Here is a 12,967-nt window from a genome sequence, read left to right as displayed (position 1 = left end):
AAAACAGCCATCTGTTGAAGAAGTTGAGCCATTTGGTTGATAACGGTTTCAAGGTTTTCATTGTTCATCCTTGACGCTAATTCTCGTTAGCTTCAGAATCTCGTGAGCTTCGGGTTCCGGGTTCAGTAATAATCCTCGTCGCCAAAATGATATGTCGCAGGGAATATATCTTGAGAAAAACACAACTGCTTTATTCCTTAGTTCAGAATGGAATCGTCTTTATTCACTCAATGTGTACTCTGATCGAGTCTTGCAATGTTACTGCGTTATGCGTGTTACTATGCAACATTTATAAATTTGCAACAATTTTGAATGCGAAATATTTCACTGCCATGAGCTGTGAAATATGTTTGCAGTTTGAGTTTGAGAAGTTTTCGATCGCTTTGCGCATCGGGTAGCATAAGCAATCGGCCTTTCAGTGGTTTTCTCATTTGAAAGAACTGCTCCGAGAGCGTAATCACTAGCATCAGTGGTGATTACAAAAACATCATTATCATTAAGTTGTTTTAATTTTTCAAATGCTTGCTGACAGCCTTCATTCCAAACAAAATTTGTATTTTTCTTTAATAATTCACGCAATGGTTTGCGAATATTGGAAACGTTTGGAAGAAATTTCCTATAAAAATTAATGGTTCCCAAAAACGAACGTAGCTCCTAGAGAGTTTTTGGTATTGGCATATTTAAAATAGATTTAACATTAGCTAATGTAGGTTTAATCCCTTCCTCATTTATAGTGTGGCCCAAATAGTTTATTTGTTTATGAAGAATTTTACATTTTGATGGTTCAATCTTGAGGTTGTGCTGTTTTAATCCGTTTAGAACTTTCACCAAATTGAGATTATGTTCCTCTTCTGATTCACCAAAAACTACCCGACAGACAAAGAGAACGAAATTTTCAGGCGAGGGGTAGGTAGAAACACGCGGTGGGGGTCCGGCCCAAGCTCGGATCCAAAGTCCGTTGTTTTGGGCTGAGAATAAAAAATTGCGGATGGACCCTACTAGCAATGAGAATGAAAAAGTGTGCGACTTTCAGGCGAGGGGCATGTAGAAGCATGGGGAGACGGTTGGAAATTCGCGGAATTGCTCGGAGGCGCGAGCGTGTTTTGGTTTCTACACAGTTTTTGCACTCACACAATTACACATGTGTGAATGTGTGCGTTCACTTTCAGCCTGCGCGCTCAGTTTGGTTTTCTCGCAGCGGCATGCGGGTATCGGTGTCTCGCTCGCACTAGTGCAGCGAGTGTTCCTCTGTGCGCTCCCCTTCTTGCCACCACACGAAATCGTCAGTTCAGCTCAAGCGTTCGCCGTGAAAGGCTGCGCGCGTGTTAGCCTAAGTCCCGGGCGATCGAAGTTTCGCTAAGTGTTGAAGTGTTGTGCACATTGAAATGAAGCTGCGCTTTTCTTTCACCATTTATCTTAAATGTGTGATTTGCGCTGCTTTATTTCAATGTTTATTTTTGCTGTATCGAACATCAACAATGGGATCCACGCGGTTAGACGTCTCTTTGAAATACGACGATTTTTATTATATTAAGAATTTGTGTGATTTTGTGGCAAGATTGTGTGAAGCTATGTGTGAAAATGCCCCTTTATTTGCAATAAAAGTGATAAAATATAAACCAAGTTTGATGTGTTCAAGATTTTGTTTTGATTCGGGTGCACCAAGTCCGAATGAAGGGAAGCGCACAGCGCGCTACGAAAGAAACGAGCGGGAGGGGGTGTCAGTCCAGCGCAGCGCAATTTGCTGGAATCAAGTGGGAGGGGGTACCAGTTCAGCGCTGCGCAAGCCGAAAGAAACGGGAAGGAAGGGGTATGAGGAAAATACGATGAAACAGCGCGAGCGAGCGTTCTTTACAGCGAGAGCGCCTCGTGTATTTTAAAGGCAAGCAAGAGAGCGCATTCTCTCCGTGGTAGCGCTCCATCCGCCATTTTTAATTCTCAGCCCAAAACAACGGACTTCGGATCCGTGCTTGGGCCGGACCCCCACCGCGTGTTTCTACCTTCCCCTCGCCTGAAAATTTCGTTCTCTTTGTCTGTCGGGGAGCGCTACCACGGAGAGAATGCGCTCTCTTGTTTTCCTTTAAAATACACGAGGCGCTCTCGCTGTAAAGAACGCTCGCTCGCGCTGTTTCATAGTATTTTCCTCATACCCCTTCCTTCCCGTTTCTTTCGGCTTGCGCAGCGCTGAACTGGTACCCCCTCCCACTTGATTCCAGCGAATTGCGCTGCGCTGGACTGACACCCCCTCCCGCTCGATTCTTTCGTAGCGCGCTGTACGCTTTGCTTCACACGGACTCGGTGCACCCGAATCAAAACAAAAACTTGAACACATCAAACTCGGTTTATATTTTATTACTTTTATTGAAAATAATAGCACATTTGAATACATAGCTTCACACAATCTTGCTTCAAACCACACACATTTATTATATAAAAAAATCGTCGTATTTCAAATAGCCGCCCGCACGACAAAATCGAGCAGTTTTGTAGCTCGGATTTTCGATCGCATTCCGCAAAAAGCGATCGAAAAAGCGAGCAGAAATGTCAGGGAAAACGCTTGGATTCCGATCGAAGAAATATTTCAATCCTAAAATTTCAGCGCTAAAAATGTCGAATTATTTCATTTATAAATTTGCAACAAGTTTGAATGCGAAACATTGAGTTTGAGAAGTTTTCGATCGCTTTGAGCAGCGGGCGTCTAACTGCGTGGATCCCGTTGTTGATGTTCAATACAGCAAAAAAAAAAACATTGTAATAAAGCAGCGCAAATCACACATTTAAGTTAAATGGTGAAAGAAAGGCGCAGCTTCATTTCAATGTGCACAACACTTCAACACTTAGCGAAACTTCGATCGACCGGGACTTTGGCTAATACGCGCGCGGCCTTTCACGGCGAACGCTTGAGCTGAACTGACGATTTCGTGTGGTGGCAAGAAAAGGAGCGCACAGAGGAACACTCGCTGCACTAGTGCGAGCGAGACACCGATACCCGCATGCCGCTGCGAGAAAACCAAACTGAGCGCACAGGCTGAAAGTGAACGCACATATTCACACATGTGTAATTGTGTGCGTGCAAAAACTGTGTAGAAACCAAAACACGCTCGCGCCTCCACGTAATTCCGCGTATTTTCAACCGTCTCCCCATGCTTCTACATGCCCCTCGCCTGAAAGTTGCACACTTTTTCATTCTCATTGCTAGTAGGGTACAATATCATCCAAGTACACGAATGCTTTAACGGGTTGTATAGCGTAAAGAACAGTGTTCATAAGTTTCTGAAAAGTTGAAGGACTATTTTTCAAACCCATTGGCATTCTTAAAAACTCATAATGTCTTTTGGACGTTGAAAATGCTGTTTTCGCAGCGTCTTTACGTGCTATCGGTATTTGGAAAAACCCGGATTTCAAATCAATTGTGGAAAAATATTTACCTTGGCCAATGTTATCCTTTATATTATCTATCCGAGGAATCGGATAAATGAAAGACTTTGTAATTTAATTCAGAGCTCGAAAATCAACAATAATCCGGTATTTTCGTTCCCCATCAACATCAGATTTTTTTGGTATGCACATCACGGGAGCATTCCAAGGGCTCTTACTAGGTCTTATAATTTGTTGCTTTAACATTTCCTCTATATGTAACTCCATAATCGTATTTAATGCTGCCGGAAATCTATATTGGCGTTTGTAAATGGGAATATTAGAGTTTGTTTCTATTTCATGTGATGCTGCATCTGTATATGTTAAATTATCCCCTGACAAATAAAATATATTTTAAAAATCATTAAGGATATTTTTTATATCTTTCGCTGTAATCTGTTCTAAATGATCAAGACTAATTTTTCTCAACAATTCCACATATCTTTCAGAACCTATCAGTTGTATCTCCTTACTTGTTTCAACTACATCACAATCTATTTCTTGTTTCTCAATACGCGGAAGTAGTTCGAAATCTTCTGGGGGGGGAGCTAAATCGCATTCAATGCTGTCAATAGGTAATTTTTCAATATTAACTTAACTGGAATTTTTAAGGATATGCTTTGAAAGTATTTATCGACTTTTATTGTGTATTCCTTAAGAAATTCTGCCCCCAAAATTCCTGGGACATTAAGTGTTTTAATTATATAAAATTTTATTGGGTATGTTGACCTAAGAATATGTAAGTCAATTAGAATTGAACCTACAGTGTCGGATACTGTTCCATCGAAACTAGCAAAATTTAAATTATCATTATAATCGATTGAATGTGCCCCAAGCTCTTTTGCTAATTCCAAACTTAGAAAGTTAAAGCAGGCTCCAGTATCAATTCAATCTAAGAATCCGACAGGGAGCGAACAAATTGATGCTGACTAGTAATGCCGGTGTTAGCAGCTCGAAGAAAGTCGCGTGGATTGTTCGTACTTTTTCACAGGATTGAACTTTATTGCATTTCGAAAAATATGCTTAAATTGCAGCCCTTAAAAATTTGGTCGCTTTATTCCCGCTGTCGAATGCTACTGACCATGACCAGCATATTCCCGATTTCACGATGGCGCACGCTTCGGGTTTTCGGGTGTTGGGTCAACAGCCTTGTTCGCGGGTAAATTCACGAGGTGCTGCCCTCTGCAGGTGGGGATTTAAACTTCCTGCGCTGTCTGCTCACACCACGCTCTATCTAGCTCGGTTTTCGTTGTCACTCGGTGACAGCCTGTTGTTTGTTTTTCTTAGATTGTTTTCGTGCCAACAGCCGGGGAATCGATCTCTCCGTTAAGGAGCCGGAATATGAAAAGGCATTGGGCGTTTTTACGTCGAGAGCAAAGTGGTTCAAGTCCGAGAAGCAGACACCGCTGATGGTAAGAGGGCCGAGCGTGGTGGGGTTGCCATGGAAGGAGTCGAACCGCGTACCTGGTGATTCTCCGTTGAATGGCTTCGAAGCGATTGATGTCACCAACGCCGAGCGGGCACCAGATCGGACAGCAGTACTCCAGGCACGACCTTACGATGGCACAGAAGATAGACTTGACGCACATGGGATCGGTAAACTCGCTACAGGTCCGCGTAATTAGACCGAGTAGCTGATTTCACTTCGCAACAACGCTGTCAATGTGAGGGCGAAATGACATCTTCTGGTCGAGTAGCACCCCCAGATCACGAATACATGTCGTGCGAACTAAAGCCGTGTTGAGCATAGTGTATGTAAACGAGATAGGGTAACGGGCTCTGCTGAATGATATACACTGACATTTATCAGCACACACTTGGAGCGCGTTTCTGCTGCACCAGCTATCCAGATTCTCAAGGATCGTTTGAAGGCGTACACAGTCACTGTCGTTTCTAACTGGAGCGAATATTTTTACATAGTCGGCGTACATTAGGTGTTGGCCTGGCGGTAAAACGAAAGATAGATCATTTATATAGATGAGGAAGAGTAGCGGTCCCAAGTTACTCCCTTGAGGCATTCCGGAGGAGCTGGTGAAGGAGTGAGAGCGATTAGATCCTATGCTTATGCAGTACGAACGACCAGTTAAGTATGAACGCAGCCAGGTGATGTGCCAGTCCAGGAAACCGAGTTTTTTTAGCTTCGAGAGTAGAATATCATGAGAGATACTATCGAACGCAGCCCTGAAGTCGATATATACTGCATCAACTTGAGTACCACGATCCATGTGGTCGAAGCAGAAACCAACAAATTCAGCAAGATTAGTGGTGGAAGATCTCCTTGGGAGAAATCCATGCTGACTAGGGCTCATATAGTTTTGAACTGCTGTGAGTAGCGGATTGTATAGAATGAGCTCAAACACCTTTGCACAAGCGCATAGGGAAGCAATGAAACGATAATTGCAAGCATGAAGTCGACTGCCCTTCTTATGGATAGGAACCATTCGCGCGTGTTTCCAGGACGCAGGATACGTGCCACGCATAAGGGATTCATTACATATTTTGGCAAGAATGGGTGCGAGTGATTGACGGCAGTGCTTCAAAATATATGCGGGAATATTGTCAGGTCCAGATGATGTAGATGGTTTTATATCGCTGAGTGTGCGCGCAACTAATGCTTCGACAATTGTGGGTATAATAAAATCGATAGCATCCGATGGAGTATTGCAAGTGGCCTCTGCTAGTGTGTTAGGATTGTGAACAGGAAGGGTGAATGCATCAGCGAAACGATTGGCGAAAGTGTTGCAAATATCGGATGTATCAATACTAGTTTGGCCATTGTAGCTCATAGCCGGAGGGATACTTCTTATATTACGCCGTTTGTTCCAGAAGCTCCAGAACCGTGTCGGCTTAGAAAACAGTTGCCTTTCAGTACGGCGAATGAAGGAGCGATAGAAAACACGATTTTGTCGACGATAATTGTTCAGTGCATCGAAAAAAATTCTCCTATGCAGCGATGATCTCGTTCTACTGTAATCCGCGTAGGCTTTGGATTTTATTTTTTTCAACCGATGTTAACCGATCTTAAAGATGCAATAGACCAATCGGGGCCAGACTTTCGTCGAGCAACAGGAACGCAGGAGTTAACCGCTGAGCGCATAAAAACGCTAAAGAAATCGGTGGCTTCGTCGATAGTGGCAAAGTTGGAGCAGTCAAAATTGCGGTCAAACGACACAATAAGAGAATTCATACGTTCAACATTCGTTTTGACGAAATTTCTATTGACTGTACTGCGAGTGTGACTGTTGGTGGTGTGGGATGATTGTGCGGAATAGTAAATCATCATATCCAATGAAGGATGATGAATGTCCTCACTGAGAAGTGGAATACTACATTGTGTTACGTATGGGAGGGAGTTCTCTAGAGCCGAAGTACCATTCACAGAGTACAGAGGTGTGATTGAGTCGCACTGTTATAAGTTGGTTCGGACGCGACGGATAGTTCAACAATGTCATACTATAGACATCACTCTTCAGGTATATTTGTAAGCACGATGGTGGAGGTTTCGGACAAACACCACTGAATTAAATACACATTTCACTTTGTTTGAAAATCGAGACTTGACCGACCAAGACTTAGCAGCACCACATTACAACTGTGCGTACTGTGCGTAACTGTGATTCTAACTGTCTCTGTGCGTCTGGTCTCATCTTGCATCTTTATTTATACGGTACCTTTCTTCAATTCGATTTTGCGTTTACTTTCGCTTTGTGTCGGTTATGCTGAGGGTTAGGTTTTTCGGTTAACATATGGTTGCAATTATTCTGTAAGGTCAGTTCTGGGTTCTGGCGCTTACGTGGTGTTTTGTTTCCTACGCTTACGATTAACGGTTCTGTTTGTACACACGAGGTACGGTGTCTCCTATTTCATTATTTATTAACTGTTGGTTGCTATTATGCAATGCTGTGTTTTTTACACTTTACGCACTTGAAACGTTTTTGTGCTGGGTAATGTTTTTCGCACCTACAGGGCTGTGTGCGGGTTGTGTGTTTTAAGTGTTTTTGGACAAGGGTTTTTCTGCTGACTTACAATTCCTGGCGTAAGGTTATTTATGTGGTTTGGGTTGTGTTAATTTCTTGAGTGGTTATTTTATCCTTTTTTGTGTGTTGTGTGGTGTTGACAATTTGTGTTTATTAAGTGTGATGAGAATTGCGTGTGAATTGATTATGGACAGTATAGCATGTGCATGTGCATGCTACAGCACAAAATATTGGTTGCGGCTAGGTTTGCGAAGACCAGATCCAATTGACGCCCAGATTGATTTGCAATACCACTCAACTGAAATAAACCGCTACTATGCAACCCATCAACGAAATCGGTATTATCCACGGAATTGCATAAAGGTGCATAATGCATGACAGAATAACATGGAGAGCAATCAGTGGCTTCTGATGTATTAGTCAGCTCCCATCTGATATCAGGTTTATTGAAATCTCCGAAGACATACAATAAATCGCTCTCTTTAATGCGGCTTGCAATTTCACGTACACTATCATGTAAAGCGTTCATCACTGCGGGGTCATTCGCATGACTAGGCGGAATGTAAACAACGCCGATGTAAACAGAGACACCTGGCAGCAATGTTTTGATCCAAAGTTGTTCCAGTATGGTATTAGGCGATGCGATTTCACATGTCGGTATTGATGAGGAACATGCAATTAAAATACCCCCACCGCGTGAGAGGGCACTGTTGGAAAGATTCCTACCGCACCTGTAGATATGATAATGATCGTCAGTGAGGAGCGAAGAAGGTATGGACTGAGTAAGCCAAGTCTCAGTGAGGATGATAAAATCATATTCAGATTCAGATAGCGCCAGGCGAAGATTTGTAGTTTTCGTTCGTAGACCACGTACATTTTGGTAGTAGATAGAGAGACAGAGATGAGCTGAGCGAGGTGCATCGCCGGATGCAGTGCAAGATTGCTATTCATCCGACGGGCCAGCGTCAGCAGATTCATCAGTCCGTTTAGCGTTTCGCTTCGGTCTTTTTTTAGGAGCGGCTAAGCATTCGGGAGGTGACCTGGTAGGTGTGGTGGGAACAAGCATTCGCTCATTAAGGTCAAGATGTGGTTCGTTTGTAAACAAAGCTGTATCTGCAGTGGTCATGGCAGGTGAGGAAATCGTAACGGGCTGTGCAAGCGTATCTGTTGTAGTGGTTGGTATCGGGGAAATCCCTCCAGAATGTGAGAGAGGATTATGATAAGTGTCGGTAGCGAGAGTAACGTTTTGATCGAGCATCGAATTTGTTTCAGTTGTTGCACAGGTTAGTGCAATTAGTGTTATAATTATTGGTCCGATAATCACGGAACTCTCGGTAGGTAAGAGCAGAGGGCCATGTCTCAGGTGAGAGAGCCTTATTGCGTAGAGTGGCTGGTATGCCCACCTTAAATGAGATAAATGAGAGTGTACTAGTGTCGGCACCAAGCTTCGTCAGACGGTGTACAAACACATCCCGCTTATCGAGTGCTAGACGTACTTGCACCATGAGAGAAATCTGCTCAGTGGTAACCGATGGGGAGAAACGCGTAAAGAATAGCCACATTCGCATATCAGTGTGTGGGATGGTGTCTAGTGTGTCAGAATCGAGCGGCGATCCCGATCCACTGAGTAGTGGTGTTTGCGGGTTGTAAACTGGTGGCATATTGGTGAAGGATGACGGTTCGTTCGCACTAACACTAAGAGAAGCGCCTAATGATGGATACTGTTGTAGTGTGGGTGTAATAGTACCAGGGATATTTTTGACCACTGAATTAAACAATTTAGGCGCTGAATTGTGATGAATGGGCCGTTGAGACGGTAAATCGGTGGCGGCAAGCGTCGATCGCAAGCAGGAACGGATCTCCTCCTTTAAAACTTCCAGAAGCTCTAACTTAATGGCTGTGGTATGCTGTGACAGCTCGCTACGGAGGCCCACTTTAAGGTCGACTCTTCTGGACGATAGGTCGGCAGAAGTGTGGGTGTAGGGGGTAGAAGACCTCAAGACGGCCGTACGCGGATCCTTATGAAACTTCACACAGGCCTTACAGGCCCAAAAAAGTTGTGCACAGGACTCAATTGTCGTACAGCACCTCAGAAAGTCCGCTGCATGAGAAGTGAAACTCAGAGTTGCACCAACCCTGACACTTCACAACGCGATCAGCAACTACGATATCATTGGCACAAGCGAAACAGATACCGGCCATTGTTTGTGGTACAATGAATGTTGAAGCGATGTTTTGATTGTAGGCCAGGAATCGTTTCCAGGTGATTGTAGGTGGGTGATCTGATTGTAAATGAAAACCAGGTTCTTGGATCCACTGCGCAAGCAGACAGGTTGTGCAGAAGATGTGTTTTCACTGAATAATATTGAAAACTTTCCGGAGCGCAAAGAATCTCGAATCGAAGAAGAATATATTATTTTGGCTTGTAGGAACACCTGTGTTTTTATTAAGATTGACTAGTGTTCCTTGTTTTAGTTTTTTTAATTCACAGTCGGATTATCGGATTGTTGGTGATTGTGTGAGCTGTTAGAGTTAGTGTAGAGGTTGTTTTGAGAAGGCCCTTGTGTAAAATTATTTTGAGGTATTGTGTTTTGTGCATTATTGTTTCTATATGGTGTAAAGTATCTTCTCGGGCGTGAATAATTATTATTAAAGTTAGGAGGATTAGCATTATGTGTTGTACTGTTGTGTTGGGGTATCCCAAAATTATTAATATGTGAATGGTTTAAGCTATTATTACCATTATCGCAGCATTTTCTACTATCAGTGCTACAATCTACGTTAGGAGCAGTTTGATTATTTGGATAGGTGTAATTATAGCTGTTTTGGCACGGGTTCATGGACCTCTCATTGCTGTAAGTTTCGAAAAATTGCGTGCGGTTTAATCTTTCCTCGATCTTTCGGATATGTTCGATTTGAACTACCTCTTCCTGGAGATATTCCAAAAGTTCATCAAAACTGAGATGCTTATTGGTTCTTGCAAGAGTTTTTAATTCCGGATTCTTTAAACTAGCTAAGAAATGTATTTTTAAGTTTTTAAGTGCGTATGAATCTTCCGTATTTGCTATATCGTTATTAATAATATGTTCTTTAAGTTTCATCACTCTTTCTTTGTATTTGGAAAATAAAGGAACTCTGTTCTTTGAAATACTTTGGAAGTTTTTTATTTTAACAAGTTTCTCTTTTATGCGACCGTTCTCGTCAATGGTTTATTTGCGACTAACTTGTAATGAAACGATCGTTCTTAAATCTATTAAAGACTACTTTGATTACACGCGGCTACTTCGATTACACCCCCTCTCGATCGTTCATCCCAAGTTTCTTCCTCAAGACTTTCAATCAACCAGCTTCTAATGCCTTATTGGTATGTAGCTTCGGAAGGGTTCGAATCAATGTCATTACTTTCAATCCAACATCCTGTAACAAGCCCAAGAATTGCCTCAACAAACCAGGAGGAGCTTCAGGCAGTTTTCCATGAAGAAATGCTACTTTAAAATCAGGCCTTGATGTTAACGATTCACCTTTGATAGCTTTCTTCCTAATTTCACAATTATAATGACTTACGTTTACGCTGAGTTTTGAAGTTATCGGTTCTTCCCTTTCGCCATTTTCTTTTTCACGTATTCCTTTATCGCTTAATATTTCAAAATATTCCTCATTATTCTCTTCAATATCGACTAACTTTTGATGCACTTGCAAACCGTTGGCAGCATTATCTTTTCCGACCATTTCCCCCTCTTGCTGAAAACGGTCATTGTCCCGCTGTTCATGAAAAGGGAATTTTACATCTCGATTTTCAGAACCACAAGTGTCGTTATCCAATGAGATAAAGGCCAATTCTTGATTTTTTTATATGGTTCTCGGCATGCGTCGCAAAAATGTGTTGATTTTCGATCGCGACCGACTACCATACAGTTTTGCATCACCATGCCTGTAGCTTGAAATCGAAAATATTCATTACGAGGCTTTAGTGTACTCACCGCTGTCATACACATATTTGCAGATCGTCTCGTTTCTAACTGCAACTCTAGCTCATAAAGATTTTGTTTCATATGAGCAACGCCAATTACATCCTTCTCTAGCTTCATTAGGGCTTTTTCAAAGCCATCTTCACGAGTGAAAAGCATATCGATTCCAGCATGCGTCATTTTCTTTACTGAAACTAAGTTACTTCTCAACTCAGGTAAATAAATAACATTCTTCATTTCTAAAATAACGCCTTCTTTCGTTTTTCCACGCACGGTACCTTCGTATTCTCCGACTAAAGACCCATCCGCCAAAGACGGTGTATTTGGCAACATCAACGATAAACGGTTCTTTCAATTTTCGAATGTTTTGAAGGTATTTGATGTTGTTGATGAAGTGGTCACTGCATCCGGAATCGATTACAAATGAATGTATTGCATGCTCTTTTTCTTCCACTTCACACTGAGGTTTCACCATGAAACTCACAGTTTTGCCTGCCACAACAGAGTTAGCATTTCTGTTTTCCATCTTGGATCGGCAATCCTTTTGCATGTGGCCTAATTTTCCACACCGGTAACATCATCCTTTGAATTTCTTCATCTGATTACTTCCACCGATAAAAGCGGTTGAATTTTCTTCGATATAGTAGTCCACCCTGTCGACTCGCTTAGACTCTTCTCCTAGTAACCGATGTTTCACCATTTCTAATGAGAGGTCTTTATCTTGGATATTTTCAAGGGCTGTCACAAGAGGATCGTAGCTATCCGGCAACGTTAAAAAAAGTTGCGATACCAAATCGTTCTCTTCCATTTTCGCACCTGCATTTTTGTCGCACTAGCTTGTCGAATTCGGCAAAATGACTTCGCATAGAACACCCTTCCTTCATGCGTAACGTGGCCAGTCGTTTGCGCAAGATCGTCTGGCTTGCCCCCGACTTCTTCGCAAAAGTGTCTTCAAGGGCTTTCCACATTTCCTTGGCTGTTCCCTTTTCTTCGACTATGGCTAGACAATCGTCTCCAACAAATCCAACCAGCAAGGATTTTGCCTTCCGGTCCATTCGCAAAAACTTGTTCCGCGGTTCTCCGACCGCCTCAGGCACGTCTTCTTCGAGCGCCTCCCAAACTTCCGAAGCTTCCAAGAACAAACGAACTCGAAAACGCCATTTTCCGTAGTTCGTTCCATTCAGCTGGGGAATGCCAGCACCTTCCTTTACAGAGGAGCCCATAACCTAAAGGAACTCTGTTCTTTGAAATACTTTGGAAGTTTTTTATTTAACAAGTTTCTCTTTTATGCGACCGTTCTCGTCAATGGTTTATTTGCGACTAACTTGTTGTTAGGAAAAGGCAGTGCTATTGATGAGTCCAACCCGGACGTATAAACGAGATGAAGTGAAATGACAGCTAGGGAAAGTGACAGATGAAATGACAGGGAAACGGTTGCACGCGCTTCAAGCCAGTAGCGAGTGAAGCGAGCAGCAGGTGACACCGTTTTAAAGTTTTATTGCTATTTTATTTGGATTTATTTGTATTTGTCTTCAGGAGAATAAATAGTTAAACTAAAACTTTCGCCTTGTGGCTGTACGCTCTCGCACTCAAACTGTGTTTACA

Source organism: Anopheles coluzzii, chromosome 2 (assembly GCF_943734685.1).
Source record: "Anopheles coluzzii chromosome 2, AcolN3, whole genome shotgun sequence".
NCBI lineage: Eukaryota > Metazoa > Arthropoda > Insecta > Diptera > Culicidae > Anopheles > Anopheles coluzzii.
This window is presented reverse-complemented; position numbering follows the sequence as displayed.